Source organism: Lagenorhynchus albirostris, chromosome 6 (genome assembly GCF_949774975.1).
Source record: "Lagenorhynchus albirostris chromosome 6, mLagAlb1.1, whole genome shotgun sequence".
In the NCBI taxonomy this organism is placed as follows: domain Eukaryota; kingdom Metazoa; phylum Chordata; class Mammalia; order Artiodactyla; family Delphinidae; genus Lagenorhynchus; species Lagenorhynchus albirostris.
In genome coordinates, this window is record NC_083100.1 from 75,922,002 (window position 1) to 75,937,461 (window position 15,460).

The following is a 15,460-nucleotide window of genomic DNA, read 5'->3' on the forward strand; positions in this document are numbered from 1 at the left end:
GTCCTTTTCATACACACTTATTTCTAGAATCCCTCCCAGTTTTTACTCAGGGAAAACTCTCAATACTTTTCATTTAGCTTTGTGTTCACTCAATAAAATGACAGCGTAAACTCACCCATGTTAGTGATGACCCAGTCTTGCAGAGATCATCTTCATATTCCCCATAAGATAACAGAAGAGGCCCTGGGGATTAGTAAAGTCCAGGGGTAGATTAGGGTTGCATTAAAACTCTCCATTTCCCTGTTATGTGGTTCCTCTTTCAACTTACAAAGTGGGTGCTTCAGCAATTCAAATTTCCGGTTAAGGTAGCAATTATTGTTCAAAACTGATCTGAAAGTAAAAGTTGTATCTAATTTATTCATAGAGAGCTGCTACCTATTTATTGTGAACTCACAGATTATACTGTGGCTCTAGAAACATCTTGGCATTGAAGTAATAATTAAATGTAATGATTCACCAAAGCTACTCTTTTTCCCCTCTCTCATCTCTAGCTGCTAATTGGAAAGTCTCTTCTCCAAAAAAAGAGCTTAGGTGATTGACAAAATTTTTTAATTAGTAGATTTCTCTATAGGGAGAGTGGATGGGTATTAGCAATCTATTGTGCATACAATATAAAGAAGATGCCTGCTGTTCAACAGTTACACCTCTGTATTGTTTTTGGTTTGCATCAAGGTGAAAAATCAAAGAAAGAAATTAAACATGCTGTGAAATGACCAAATAATGAATTAACTTCCCATGCACATAGAAATAAAGTTCTTTCAGCAGTAGTTTTTAGCAAAATCAAATAATAAGGATTAACAATTAGAGAAGGGGAGAAAGAGAAGATGGAAGAGGGAGGTCACAGTCCAGTTCTAGCCATCAGTAAAGTGCATATTATTTTTTGCATTCTGTGAGGCTAAAGTTGCTGCTGATGAAATGTCCTCACATATTCTGTCAATGTCAGTATGCAAACATCACTAAATAAACCCTTGTGTCAAAATGTCACATAGTGATTATTTATGCTTCTTGACAATACCAATGAATGACAAGGCTGCCTCTATAGCTGTGAAAGTTTGCATACCAGCTGTTAGAGGTAACATAGATGAAGGACAATGTAGTCAGCAGAATTCATTTAAACGGTGCCATTAAATTAGCTATGTTACCAGTGGCCAACACAGCACACACTACTGTGATTCTCCTGAAAGAAAAATATCGACTAAACATCTTAATGCAAAGCATTTAATAATTAAAATGCCTTTCTGAACCCCTACTATCAAGTAGATAGTCATACTGAAAGAGAAGTGTCATTTATTTTTCTCCTTTATTTGCACATTGTTTCAAAATGTTTCTTCTTCTGAAATTGAATATGAAGCCCGCATATTTAGAGGAGACTGCAATCACTAATGAAGTTTGGATAACACAAAACAAACCCAAATGACACAGTGATAAAGTCTTTGCAATATATACACAAAGTGACTAAGATATCCAGCCCCTTTGTTCCTGAATCCCCATATTATCTCCTGTTCCAACACTACTCAGCGAGATAAAAGGTAGATCAGTGGGACAAAAACATATACTGTGAAAATACTTTATTAAATCAATCAGTAGGTGATTATAAATCTGTCATCATACATTTTAAATATTAAAAAATAATTAAAAGGTATTGTTTTCTTAGGGATACCAAACTACTAACATTTCCCTCTATTAAGCATCCTGATGCTTACTGATACATTGGATGCTCAAAAGACAATTCAAAGTTACCTAAATCGCTAGGCTTTTCAGGGTCTTGACTAAGACCTCTGCCCTTGCCCCTAATTGTTGGAATATGAATCTTCACTTTGAAATTTCTGGCTTTGTGACCTTGGCAAGTTACTAACCTCCCTGTTCTTGGCTTTTCTCATTGTTAAAATGAAATAGATATAGCTTCTACCTCACTGAGGTACTGTGATGTGAGAATTAAATGACAATCTACATACAGCAAAGAGTCTAATATCTGGCACAAAATATTTTCAAATTCAGTGAAAAACAAATTCAAAGATTGTCTTTAAATGAAAAAAAAATCGACATGGAGAACTTCTAATTTGCTATTAGCTTACAGATGATTTTACAGCCCTTCCCTGGTGGCTCAGTGGTTAAGAATCTGCTTGCCAATGTAGGGGACATGGGTTCGAGCCCTGGTCCGGGAAGATTCCACATGCTGCGGAGCAACTAAGCCTGTGCACCACAACTACTGAACCTGTGCTCTAGAGCCCACGAGCCACCACTGAGGCCACGTGCCACAACAGAAATATTATGAAATTAAAGCAATAACTAAACTCAAAAGATTTCTAATATATTGACCCTCCTTTATAATAACATTGTGGGTCACAAGTTACAAACTCTGTTTTCTCAACTCAACAAAAATGAGTGTGCCTACTTTCATTCCCTACTCGCTCCCATTTTCTTGCTTCTCTGTCAATGTTGGCTGTATCTGAAGTTACCCTACACTGGCTCTGCTATTTGTGTTCTAATAGGTGCTTTCATTCACTCTTATTCAGGATACCTTTGCCTACTGATGGGAGGAAAAATCCACCGACCATCTCATTCCACCACCACCACTTCCCAAGTCCTTGCCTCTATATAAGAAAAGAATTGGCTTCTTAACAATCCAACAAAAATATAGCCCCCACTCACTCTCCACAACAACAAAACTCCTGCTGGAAGCAAAGCAAATGAAAACCTTCCTTAAATTATTCCTGTAACAAAATGGTGAAAGAATTATTCACCAGAACACTTTTTGTGAAGTGAAAGTGTTTGAGCGGCCTCTGAGACATGTGAAAGTAGATGGAACTGTTTCAAGGTCAGGCCTCAAGAGGTGGTTGTTAGTCCTGAGAGGCAGGAAGGAGGACAAGAGAAAGAAAGAAAGAGTTGAGAGAGGCCTCAGCACTGGGATGGGGGACCTGTCACTCTAGGAGGTATCATTCCTCCCCATGACAGTCTTCAAACTTCACAAAGTTCACCGGTATGATGATAGTTTTTGAAGCCAATGAAGTGCCTGGAATTCATACTCCCCTTGATATAAGGCAAAACCAAGGTGGTCCTTGCAGTTGCAAGAGCTGAAAGGCGAAAAGATGCAGGAAGAAACAACCCCTAAAATCAGAGAAATCTCTTTGAGGGCTTTGGATTGGGTAAAACCATAAGGTTCAAATCAAGTTGGAATAGTTCTGTGAAGGGTAACGAGGCTCCAAAATGACCCTCGGTTTATAATCCTGATTTTGTTTCTCAGGTTTATTGAAAACATTTTCCTCACTAAGTCAAAGAGATCGGCGGCTGCACCAAATCAGCTTTATCACCATTAACCTTTCATTGTGTTCTGTGTGGGTTACAAAATGACACAAGTGAGAAGAGAGCATTTTGAAATTCAGAGATTGGAGCTGGGTAGGGGGGCTAGGCTATTAAAATAATTGTGCAGGGGCTTCCCTGGTGGTGCAGTGGTTAAGAATCCTCCTGCCAATGAAGGGGACACAGATTCGAGCCCTGGTCCGGGAAGATCCCACATGCCATGGAGTAGCTAAGCCTGTGTGCCACAACTACTGGGCCTGCGCTCTAGAGCCTGCGAGCCACAACTACTGAGCTCGCGTGCCACAACTACTGAAGCCCGCGCACCTAGAGCCCATGCTCTGCAACAAGAGAAGCCACCGCAATGAGAAGCCCACGCATCTCAAGGAAGAGTAGCCTCCCCTTGCCTCAACTAGAGAAAACCCGCGCGCAGCAACAAAGACCCAATGCGGCCAAAAATAAATAAATCCTTAAAAAATAAATAAGTAAATAAAATAACTGAAAATATCTAGAAACGCTAGCAGAGTATTTCAAATATTGACTTTAGAAAGTAAACCCACCCAACATAAGAATGAACAAATTGGTGCTATTTAAAGGCAAAATAGCTGTACTATAAAAAGTGACACTGATACTTCAATTCTACATGTCTTTCAAACAGTATGAAAAGCTGTAACTTCAGGGTCTACCCCAAAGAAAAGCAAAAACTTGTAGCAGTGATTAAAATATATATATATACGATTTCCTAAGAAACATCTTAATACAGACATTATAACGCAAGGGAATTTTATTTTCAAAAGCCAGGACACCTGTAAGTAATAAATTAGTTTCATGAAACTGTCACAATGAGTTTGTGGAAAGAAGAAAAATTTATATTGTTTTCTAAAATTGCATAGTATTCATCATCTATTTGCAATAAGGTATGATTGGCTGCACTAACACCACGGTTACTTTGAATAGTTTCTAACGCTAAATAACTCATGACCCTATGTACCGTCTAGAACTGTAATTGAAAGTGGGGAAGAATAAAAGTCTTAGAACTCCTTCTTAAAAGAAAACTTACGAGGAAGGAAAAATAAAAGAGGTAAAAGCAGAGCTACTCCTGTTGAAGCTGGGTCGGGGCACAGAACCTCATCAACACAGACCTTTCCTCCTTTCTCATGGTGGTCCGCAGGAAAGCTGAGAAACTACAGCACTCTGAGAGGTGTAGTCCATCCTCCTTGACTCTGGAATTTAAGAGACAGAATGGAAGGGAGGCAAGGGGAAGGAGAGATGCCAACTTCACCCCAAGCTGTGTCCACTTCTGGGATTCTCTGACGTTTTTGGAATAAGGAGGCTGAGCTGATGAAAGTGAATTCCTTGAAGGACTTAAAAGCCTCATGAAAGGAAGTTCTTTCCTTCCAAGGGAAGAAGGAATGAGGCTGAGAAGCTAGTACTGTAACAAAGCCTTAGTCATAGTGGGATGAGCAATTCTGCTGTAGGTTATCTGTCACACAAAATATCTCTTATCCAGGCACTAATGGTCTAATATAATGCATGAGTCTTACAAATATGCAGGTGTGGGGAAGGACTGATGGGATTCTAAATTTAAAAGAATAAGCTGTTTCATTAAGAACTCTGTGGGGAAAAAAAAAATGTTGAGTATAAACAGCATGTTTTGGTACCCTTGTGGAACAGTCTTAACACTGCAGGAGAGAGCTAATATGAAAAAGCTTGGTTTCTAAACATTAGGGTATCCAAAAAATGCCTAGCCTGGCTGCTGTGAGATGGAGTAATCTTGATCTCAGTTTCAGAATAGAGGTTGTCACAGCTGGAGAGTAAAATGCCCAATAGAGGCAGCTCCATGTGCCATTCCTCAGGCGGGACCCAAGAAGTGACAAGTTGATAGCACACACAGGTTCCTCCTCTGTATGGAACCTTCCATTTCCTGAGAGGAGACAGAGCAGGAAAAATAAAACAAAAATAAGCCTATATTACTTGACCAGACCTAGACTTATACCTCAACAACAGCAAGTGACCACCAGAAGATTCCCATCAAAAATGTGATGGATGGTGGAAGTTGCATTAGTTGGAAAAGAAAATGCTAGGATCAAGTAGCAACAAAAAAGAGGTAATCTACAGACAAGGAGATTGCATAACCTTTACTCTTTCAAGTTTTAAGAAAATAATTGGTCAAATTCTTTCTCTACTCATTTATACACTCTGTCTTTGCCCCTCCTGGAGTATTCCAATCATTCTGATTGGAATATTCCAATCATTGTGCTAAGTAGAGCTCAGCGGCCCTCTGGAGCTCACATGTAATAGGTACATTTCAGTGTGATTGCCTTACAAGAGATCAGACGTGTGGATTTCCCTTCTTTCTTCTTTAGTGTGAAAAGCCAGTGCTACATTACAAGACAGGAGGTTACTGTGGCATCACTGAGGATAACGTTGCTGAGAAAGGTAACCCATCTTGGAATCACTGAGAATTGCTTTCCTTATGCACAGAGGAGGCCATAGCCTTAGTTTGGTAAAGATTGTGGTCCCATGTGGTTGAGAGAGAATGCAACAGAAGCCACGTGTTCTGTGTCCACGAGGTGGCAGGAAGCTGATTTCTACCCTGATCCAGTGCTCATGGGACTACAGATTTGTCTTCCTCAGAGGTAGACAGATATAGGATTAGAAAATCTTAGTCACCAGAACTGGAACCTTGGGTAGAGAAAACAGTCTCCTAGGTGTGCTCCAGAGGCAACTCTCAGGTGCTGGTTCAGGCAGGCAGTGCCTCACCTTGAGCCACCTTGGTCCCCCTCAGCAGCTCTAAGGTGCCCTACTACTGGCATCCACCACAGTCTGAGCCTCACTGTCTTGTTCATGAAGTGACAGAGAACTAAAAGGGCTTGAACCTCAGGCCATTAGCCTCTTTGATTGAAGACGTCCTCTTTTAAAGATGTTCTGAGTGTTCCTTTTGAGAATCTTCAGAATTTCCCTGCTGATGCCCCCCGATTGCAGATGGACTGTGCTGGCTGCCTTGAGTTCCTTCCTCAGCTTCCTGCCTCGGGAGTACCTCTCTTTTCTCTTTTGCTTTCCAAGCAGGAGCACCCTTGGGAGACTTTTCAAAATGGTCCACAGCCAGTTCCACTCCCCACAGATACTTTGCAGCTCGCTCCCAGGGAGAGGCCTCTTACCTCGTTGCCTCAGCTGCCTTATCCAAGCAAAGCCGTTCGTTCCACTTTCCAGATGTGACTCGGGTTCTTGTTCCAGGGTCCCTCAAGCTCCAGGGAATCTATGTCAAGCTTTACAAAATATTCTCTTGAAAATCCTACCATCTGGCTTTATCTTTTACTTTTTTCCCTCATGGGAAATTGTGAGGAGGACACACAATAATCTGTCAACTCTTTAAAAAGCTGTCTCGCTACAGCCCTTTAAACGGCAGGTGAAATACTGTTGACTGAACCAGTTTCATAATCTCTGAGCATGTCTCAAAGAGGTCTGGCACTTTATTTCAGAAATGTAGGGACCTGGTAACTACTGCGTTGTTCATGACTTTCCAGGCTCCTGACAAATGATGCACAGCTGTAACTTTGATAACATTTCACACGGATCACATGGCACAGTGATCACATTATACACTGATAACATTAGGCATCAATGGAAAGAAGTAAAAACATTTGGAAAATAAAGGATACTGTGAAGATAACTGGTAAATCTCATACCAAAATACGCTACATAACTATAATAAATAAGCTAAAGAGATACCAACTGGACACATTATATACCCAGAAGCCACCTAAAAATCTATTATATCATAAAAGAATTCCAAACCAGCGAAGCAGCAACAGGTTCTTAATAAATGTTGTTGTTGTTGTTATTGTTGAGGAATGTCTTAGCTCAGGGTCAGTGGAAAGTAGATTCAGAGGCAAAGGCTTATGCGATACCCCTACATAAGGGAATCTAATCCCAGATAGCAAGAGTGAAGGAAAGGAGGATGAGGCCAGGAAGGGGGAAAGCCAATAGAGGATGCAAGGATGAGTTGACTGACTGCTCCACCTTTAAAGCCCATTTTCTAAGAGGTAGTATGGACAATGGCTTCTCATGAGGCAGAAAAATTGATCTCTAGCTGCCCCCTCCTCCCATCCATTATTGGTTAGTCAAGGATGTGCCCCAAAGAGATTAATTACTCCTGTTCCCCCAACATGCCCACATGTGTGCACATGCACGCACACACACACACAGCCTGTTTACACATATTTTGACATCAAATAGAAATGCCTCTACATCACTACTCTTCAATAAGGAAGTCTTAGGGCAAGAGGCAGAAGGCCTGTGTTGTGAAGTTGGTCATAGTCTACCCCCAGTTAGTCCTGGCTATAGATACTGGGGCTGGAACAAGTGAAACAGGTGAGACAGAAAGGTTGAGGCAGAACTATTTTGATGTAGTGCATACCTGAAACCAAAAAAAAATTACTTTTGTGTGGAAGGCAGGTATCAACTTACACCTATATGCCACATTTTACCCCAAAATAAATGCCAGTAGATTGAAGAATATAGAAAATGAAAATATCAAATAGAAGGTGATGTTGATGCATATTCATCGCTAAAGAAGAGCTTCTTAGCACACTGGGAATGGAGGAGGCTGCAAAGAAAAGAATGTTAAGGGAAGTCCAAATTCTGTGCAGCACTGAGGGATGCATTGATGTATTTTTCAAAGCCCTTTCCTTCCCTGTAATTCAAAATACTACCCATTCCTTGTTCTCCTTCAGTGTCATTGAATTGCATTCTCTTGGTCTTCTCCGAGAGCTTTCACCCATTAGTTTGTACTATACATGTTAGGTTTGCCAGATCCCTGTCTTGTTTCTGTTTCTCCCTCACTCTGTGCTCTCTGAATGTTCTTGTCGACATTCTCAAATGCAATTATCTGTAGGTCGATGACTTCCAGATCTACTCTGTCAACCCTGATCTCTTTTGAGTTCCATATGAATACTTCTGCCACGTTGTTGCTTTACAAGTACATCAAACTTTGTGGGTTCAAATCTGAAATCAGTACCCCTTTCCCAGGATGCATCAGTGCTCCTTCTTCTGTTTTGAGTACCATCCCTGCCATGCCCTAAGATGGAAATCTTAGAGTCATCATTGACTCCTTTCTTCCCCATATTCAACACATCAGCTTCTCTTGTCAGTTCTTTCTCAGAATGTCTCTTGGGTCTGGCTTGTCTTGTCTAATTCCACTGCAACTGCCTTAATTCAGAAATTTAGAATCACTCATCTGAAATATTGCAATAGCTTCCCATCTGTTCTTTCTCTCACTAGGCTCTCTTACTATAGTACCTCCACCAAATTCCTGCCAAGTGATCTTCCTGAAAGCATTTTTAATTGATCATGTCCCTATCCTGTTTTAAAACCTCCCTTGTTCCCACTTCTCACAGAAGGATTATGTTTTTTTAAAACAATATTTTTAACCTCGTTTACCTAGAAGACAAATATATAATCCTCAACTCCTTGTACCTCACTGTTCAGGCATCTATTAAACATCTACATCATAGTTTTGCAATTTATCCATTTATGTTTCTGGAAATTCTAAAATGTGCCTTCCCTCAGAATAAGAACTCGATATCATTCATATTTGTATGCCCTAGAGCATAAGCTATTGCCTAGAACAGAGTAGGATCTCAAAAATGGTTATTATTGAATGAATACTTAAAGACAGGAACTGATAAATTAGCATCTTCCAAAATATGTTTCAGAAGTATGTTAAATACTGTTATATAAAAATATGCTTTTGTAGATAAACCAGTTTGGGACATTTTAGAAAAACAAATGAAATAATTTTTTAACTGGACTGGTTCTCACAATCACTAATATTCTTTAATGTACATAATAAATCTTAAAAAGCAATGTAGTATAAAAATATTCACTGCACTTTTTGCTACCAAACCAATTTTTGAAATGAGTTGCCTTCTAAGGAAATTATTTTGAAAATGCTTTTATAGGCAGGTTCACTAATTCATTGTAAGAATATAATAAAGACAGGTTCATCTCATGTACATCGTTATTCATTGGAAGAATATATAGTATGACCCAAAGGTTATACAGTTTTCTTTAAATTTAAACTATTCTGCAAGGCAGGTAAAAGCAACTTAGGGCAAGGTTACTTTTCCAATGCCATTCCAAGCAAATATTATGTATGATTTCCTATTCCTGAGAACAACAACGGTAATAAAGTCATATTTTTTTCTTGGATTGTATTCATATCCTTCACAAAAATGTTGGCCCTTGAGAGCTCAGGGTAATGCTGACAGTGGAAAGCAAGCACATTGGTCATTACTGTGTACATAGCAAAGCAAACAATCCAAGGAAATAGTAAGAAATACTTTTTGATTAGGGTATTACAGAAGAAACACAAATTATTCTCAAATTTTACTAGGTAGAAAATGATTTGCTGAGTTAGTAAAAGAGGCAACTTCCGACTCCATCAACCTGTACTGGCACTCAGGAATCTGCCCTTTAACAAGTTTTCCTCGTAATTCTCATGCAAATAGTCCAGAATTAACAGATAACACTTTTACATACCCTGCCTTCACTTATAACAATCTATGAAAAGGCTACACAAAAGAAAGTTGAACAAACAGGGTGTGATGGTTAGTTTCATGGGTCAAATTGGCTGGGCCACGGTGCCCAGATAGTTGGTCCAACATTATTCTGAATGTTTCTGTGAGGATGTTTCTGACTGAGATTTACATTTAAATCAGTGGACTCTAAGTAAAGCAGATTGCCTGCTATAATGTGGGTGACCTTATCCAATCAGCTGATGACTTGCCTAGAACAAAAGTCTGACCTCCCCACTCCCAACTGAGCAAGAGGAAATCCTCCAGCACACTGCCTTCAGACTTCATCTGCAACAACACCTCTTCCTGGGTCACCAGAAGGCTGCCTTTGGACTTGAACTACAGGTCTCCTTGGTCTTTAACCTGCTAGCCTCTCCCGTCAAATTTTGGACTTAAGTCTCCACAATTACAGGAGATAGCTGAGATAGCTCCGATAGATAGATAGATACATAGATAGATCCAATCCTATTGGTTCTGTTTTTCAGAAGAACTCTGACTAATACACAGGGGAAACCATGTCAGCATTTGTCCAATAACTCTACTCCCAACATTTCCCAAGCTGGGTGATAGAATTCCTGTTGATTGGTTTGCCAGAACTCTGTAATCTTCTGGGAACTTCCACCCCATTTATTCCTCTACCTGTCTACTCCAGCCAGCATGTCTGGTTAAACCAACCGAACTCTGTCCCTAGGACATCAGAAATAAAATTGAGAGAGTGAAATCAATCTCCCTAGGGGTACCTGAAATATTCTAAAAGAATCCGTCCCAGATATTTATAATATGAAGCCAGGACTGAGAACCACTGATATAAGTCTTATGTGCAATGTCAAGGCCAGTGGTTTTATTTGTTTTTCATTCTAGGAGTCATGGAAGCCACTCAATGCTTTTAAATAAGAGGGTGTCCTTATCAGGTTTGAGCATTTTTTCTTTATATACTCATGCTGACAGCTGGGACAGAATGAATTGGGTAGGGAGGGAAAAGTGTGAATATAAGAAGATTAAGTGACTTGGGTGAGGAAAATACCAGTGAAGAATAAAAAGTTGATGGATTCAAGGTACATTAAGAGATAAAACTGACAGGAAATTATCAATTGATTGTCTGGGTGTGGGTGAAGAGTGAGGGAGTGAGGGGTGACTCCTGGGTTTCTACAAGCAGTAGATGGTAACAAGATTCTGCCATTTACTAAATAGGAAACAATGTAAGAGGATCAAGTTTTTAATTCCATCTTGGGCATTTGAGTTTTAAATGCAAAAAGTTGAGTATGTATATCTAGAATACAGAAATAAATTTGGGAATAATTGTCATACTGACAAGCTCAGCACTCTCTCTTTTTTGACAACACATTGGTTCTAGGGACTATGAATTATTACAGAGATGAGAAAGGGGCTGAATTAAAAAGAAAGTATAAAAGTTTGCAGTAAGAATTTTTTAAACTTATTTAAAGTATGGTCAATATGTGCTTCTCTTAACTATGCTTAAGATACTGCATTGCCTGTTCTGAGAAGGAGAAAAAAAAAAAGAGATCAATAGTTTCCAAATGATCCTTTAAAGCAGTTTTATTTTTCTGTTCTCTGGCTTAGAACTTAAGGGAAGACTCAGTTAAGAAGCAGTTTCTAGTAGCAGTTAAAGTCAATGGAAATCCAGTTCTAATCATTTCAATAAATCTTTCTTTGATTTTTATTTTAGCTATTAACAGATCTACATATGCCAATATTATTTATTCTTGATGTTAGAGAAATATGTCTAAATGTTGTCTGACCTACGAAGGGGATTGATTTTCTTGGTTCCAGGGTTTTACTTCCACGGTGAATCTGAAAACAGTGACTATGGCCTCAGGAAACTATAGGTGACTAGAGAAAAGTACTTACTAAAATTTTTCCAGAAGTTACCAGCAGTGCCTCTCTGAGAAAAATTGAGTTTTCTAACAAAATGATCCTTCTCTTAAGGCTTGGCAGATCTCAAGTGTGGGCCCTGTAATTACTCATCTCTAAAACTGGCAGAGCTGTGAATGCAGACAAACAATTGGTGGATGGCAGTCAAAGACATGATGGGTTTTTTTCAGCAAACATTCTCGCAAACGATGAAAGATACCTGACAGATCATTGACATTGAAGCAACAGATGAAAAATAAAATAAGTTGGTTATATAGGTATAGGAGAAATAATTTATAATTAGTAGATGGATTTATTTGTTCTTCGTGATGATAAAGCTTAAGTGTGTTTAATAAACCATCTATTTAAAAAACAGCAACTTATACTTACTGATTGTAGTAGAAAAGTTCAGACCAATAGTGAAAGACCAGCAGTGAAGGAGATGGAAGAGACCTCACACTCACAAATATCAAGCCGTTTGACATCCGTTTTACCGCTAGAGTTGCATGGTTTAAATAATAAATCTTTCTTAAATCTTAAAAATCCACTGCAACTACTCAAGGGTTCCCTGCGGAAGAAGCTAATCAGGCTGTCATTTAACCAGGACTCACAGGTTAGGGACAGTAGGTGGCAGCCCATCTTATCGGCTGGGGGTGCAGTGATTGGCAGAAGCCCATGACATAGCATTTGTTAAATATTTTGACTACCTCTCCTGGGCCTACCTGAAGCCACTATTTGCTAAAACCTGGAGGAATAGCTACACCTAATCAAAGAGACGTGGTTAATCCAAAATGATATGTGGTGTGAAAAGCATTCCTATTTGGCTTTGAAATGTATTTTTGTACTAACATTTGAATGTGTGTCTGATGTTCTGAGAAATGACTTCAAAGAGATTAATGAAGCCATACTGTGAAGACCTGACTCAAGAGAGCCGGGAAATGGTCCAGCTTTCTCTTCATTCTGCTTCCCTGCCGAATTCCTCTTTGACTCCCACTCTCTGACACCACAAGGAATAGCTCAAATGTCGTTTAGAATCATGTCAGTCCATATAGAAAGGAGAGATGAGCGTGTGAGTACCACAGACTTTTTTTTGCAGCAGGTAATGCAGATTTAAAAAAAAAATAACTATATTTGTGGATTATGTCTTCAGTATGCATTTTCTTTTTATCCTAATTCTTTCCAACAGTCTCTGGTTCTTACTTAGAGATCCCAGTGTTTCCAGGGAAATTGGCTCCCCTCCCAGCTTCAGGTATGGGTAATGGGACCTGGGCATCCTCCAAGCTTCAGGCGCGGAAATGTGACCTTGACACAGTACATCCCATTCTCTTCGCCACAGTCATGGGGTTCAGACCTGAATATTCATTCTAAACTGACACAATAATGGTAAACCTCAGGATTGTTGAAGTGTTGCAACTGGGCTCCCTTCCTTAGATGATTTCGTGTATAGATGTGAGGCCTAAATCTGCTGCAGTCATTTTAATAAAGTCATCATGAGGAAAAACCAATATATAAAGATGGACAGAGCTGAAAGACACAGAGCTGGATCCCTCATGACATTACAAACCTCAGGATAAAGCCAATCCTGAGCCTGCCCTTCCCCTTCCAGCAATAAATCTACTCAACTAAAATGTTCCTTTATTTATTAAGCCAATTAAAGTGGAGTTTTCTGTTACTTGCAATTCCAGGCCTTCTAATTAAAACAGTAAGTCAACAAACAGGTAATTAAGCTGATTAGGAACTGTCAATTATGTTAAAATATAAATGTTGCCAATGAATATAAAGCAGAATTCCACCACGGATAATCACAAGTCGATACACACATTCACTTCTCTCTCCACACACACACAAACACACACACACATGCCACCAATCTATGTTATCTGCTATATTTTAATTCATTCGAGCTGTATATTTTCACAGAATACATGACAAGAAGACAAAACTAACGTCTATGTTATGAGTTAAGATTCACTTGATCCTGGGAGGACAGCCTGTATGAAAGCGGAAATATCTCAGATATTGGGATATTCAGCCTCAAAAGTTCTAGTAACTTATGCTTTTGTGCTTAAGAGGTAAATTAAATCTTTTTGTACAAAGAAGTATACAAATTTTGATTAGAAGAAAGATAGCCACAAACGGCATTATCAATGAATGAAAATAAATCAAATGCCATAAATGAGACTTATCTTTATATAATCGTATTACTCAAAATGGCAAGCCATCGTTGTCAATATTTTGAAATATTCAGAAGAGGCTTATGTCCTTTATAGGTATTTCTTTGTTATATTCTTTAAGTAATAACCATTTTCTTGTATATGTTAGAACGAAGGGCAAAAAGAAGTCAGCAGTCAGCAAAATTAATGAAGTGAAAAAAATGCTGTCTTTTTTTGGAATATGATGGTAAGTATAAATATATAATGAATCTTTCCTCCCAAATTTTGCTACAACAGTTTCTTTGACCTATGACCCAGGGGTTGCAGAAAGACACATTCACCAGATAAAATGTTGCCAATATTACTGGGTATCTGCATAGAAGTAATTAAAATATTAATAAAGAGAGTGTCACGATGGAAGGTTGTGTTGCTGTTATTCAGAGCCCACATCGAGGTAATTGCTTTCGCTACAAAAATTCTCGGAGCTGCTTCATTAGCCTTGCCTTGTAGTCAGAACAACTGCAGCGAGGCTGTTCCTAAAAGTGCTCACACATGCTGCCAGAGTAATGGCTTACGCCAAGCACTGTGCATTCTGCTGAGATGTGTGGGTCCGACTGACAGGCTCATCCTTGACAGCAACTGGGAAACAGGAATTATGACACAATAGAAAGATAAATCCATCGCAGCCACAGGAGCCAAAGAGAAAGGCAGAAAGACAAAGGTCAGTGACGGTTCAGGCGATTTGGGTGACTTCAGTGGCAGACATATAAAATTGAGTTATCAACTGAATTCTGAAATTCAGCAGAATCTGAGAGATTTCAAGGACAGTCAAGAACAAATTCGAAATCGGTGCTGGGTATGAAAGAGTTCTAAAGAAAGAAGTTGTGCTTACTCTATAACTAAGCAAGGGAATAAATGGTCTTACCTATACTGTCCTGACTTCCTATAATTTAAAAAAAAATAGGAACTTATTACACCATATTTTATACTATCATGTCAATTGTATATTGACAATCAAAGAAATTGTATAATATTCACGGGGGGTTTTTAGTACATGGGAATGAGGTATCTCCCTCTTCATCCTAGCCACGTATTTATAAATTAAAAAAACACACAAAAGATTGTGATTATTGAGTTAAACTATAGATGCAATTTATAGAGGACTAAAGCAGAAAAACACAAAGCAGTTTTACGTCATCATTTTAGCTTCAACATCATCATCATTATCAGGATCAGCACTGTCATCATCATAAGACAAAATGACTATCAGACGCTGAACTAGATTCTGTAACTTGTAAATATTAACATACCTAATGTGAGACAATGTTATCAAGAGGTAGATTTCTTTGCTGTGAAGGTAGAGGAAAAATAAGCCAAATGGGCAACTGTTGACATGCCAACAATGCTCCATAATAGGATCACAGGTTCTATATAACAGATACATCCAAGAGGAGGGAAGGCTGTATTCTATTCCTGGCTTGATAACACTGGCCATAGATATTGCAACTAACTCTCTGTTTTCTAACTTCATGGTCACCCAGTAATTTTTTATAATAATTT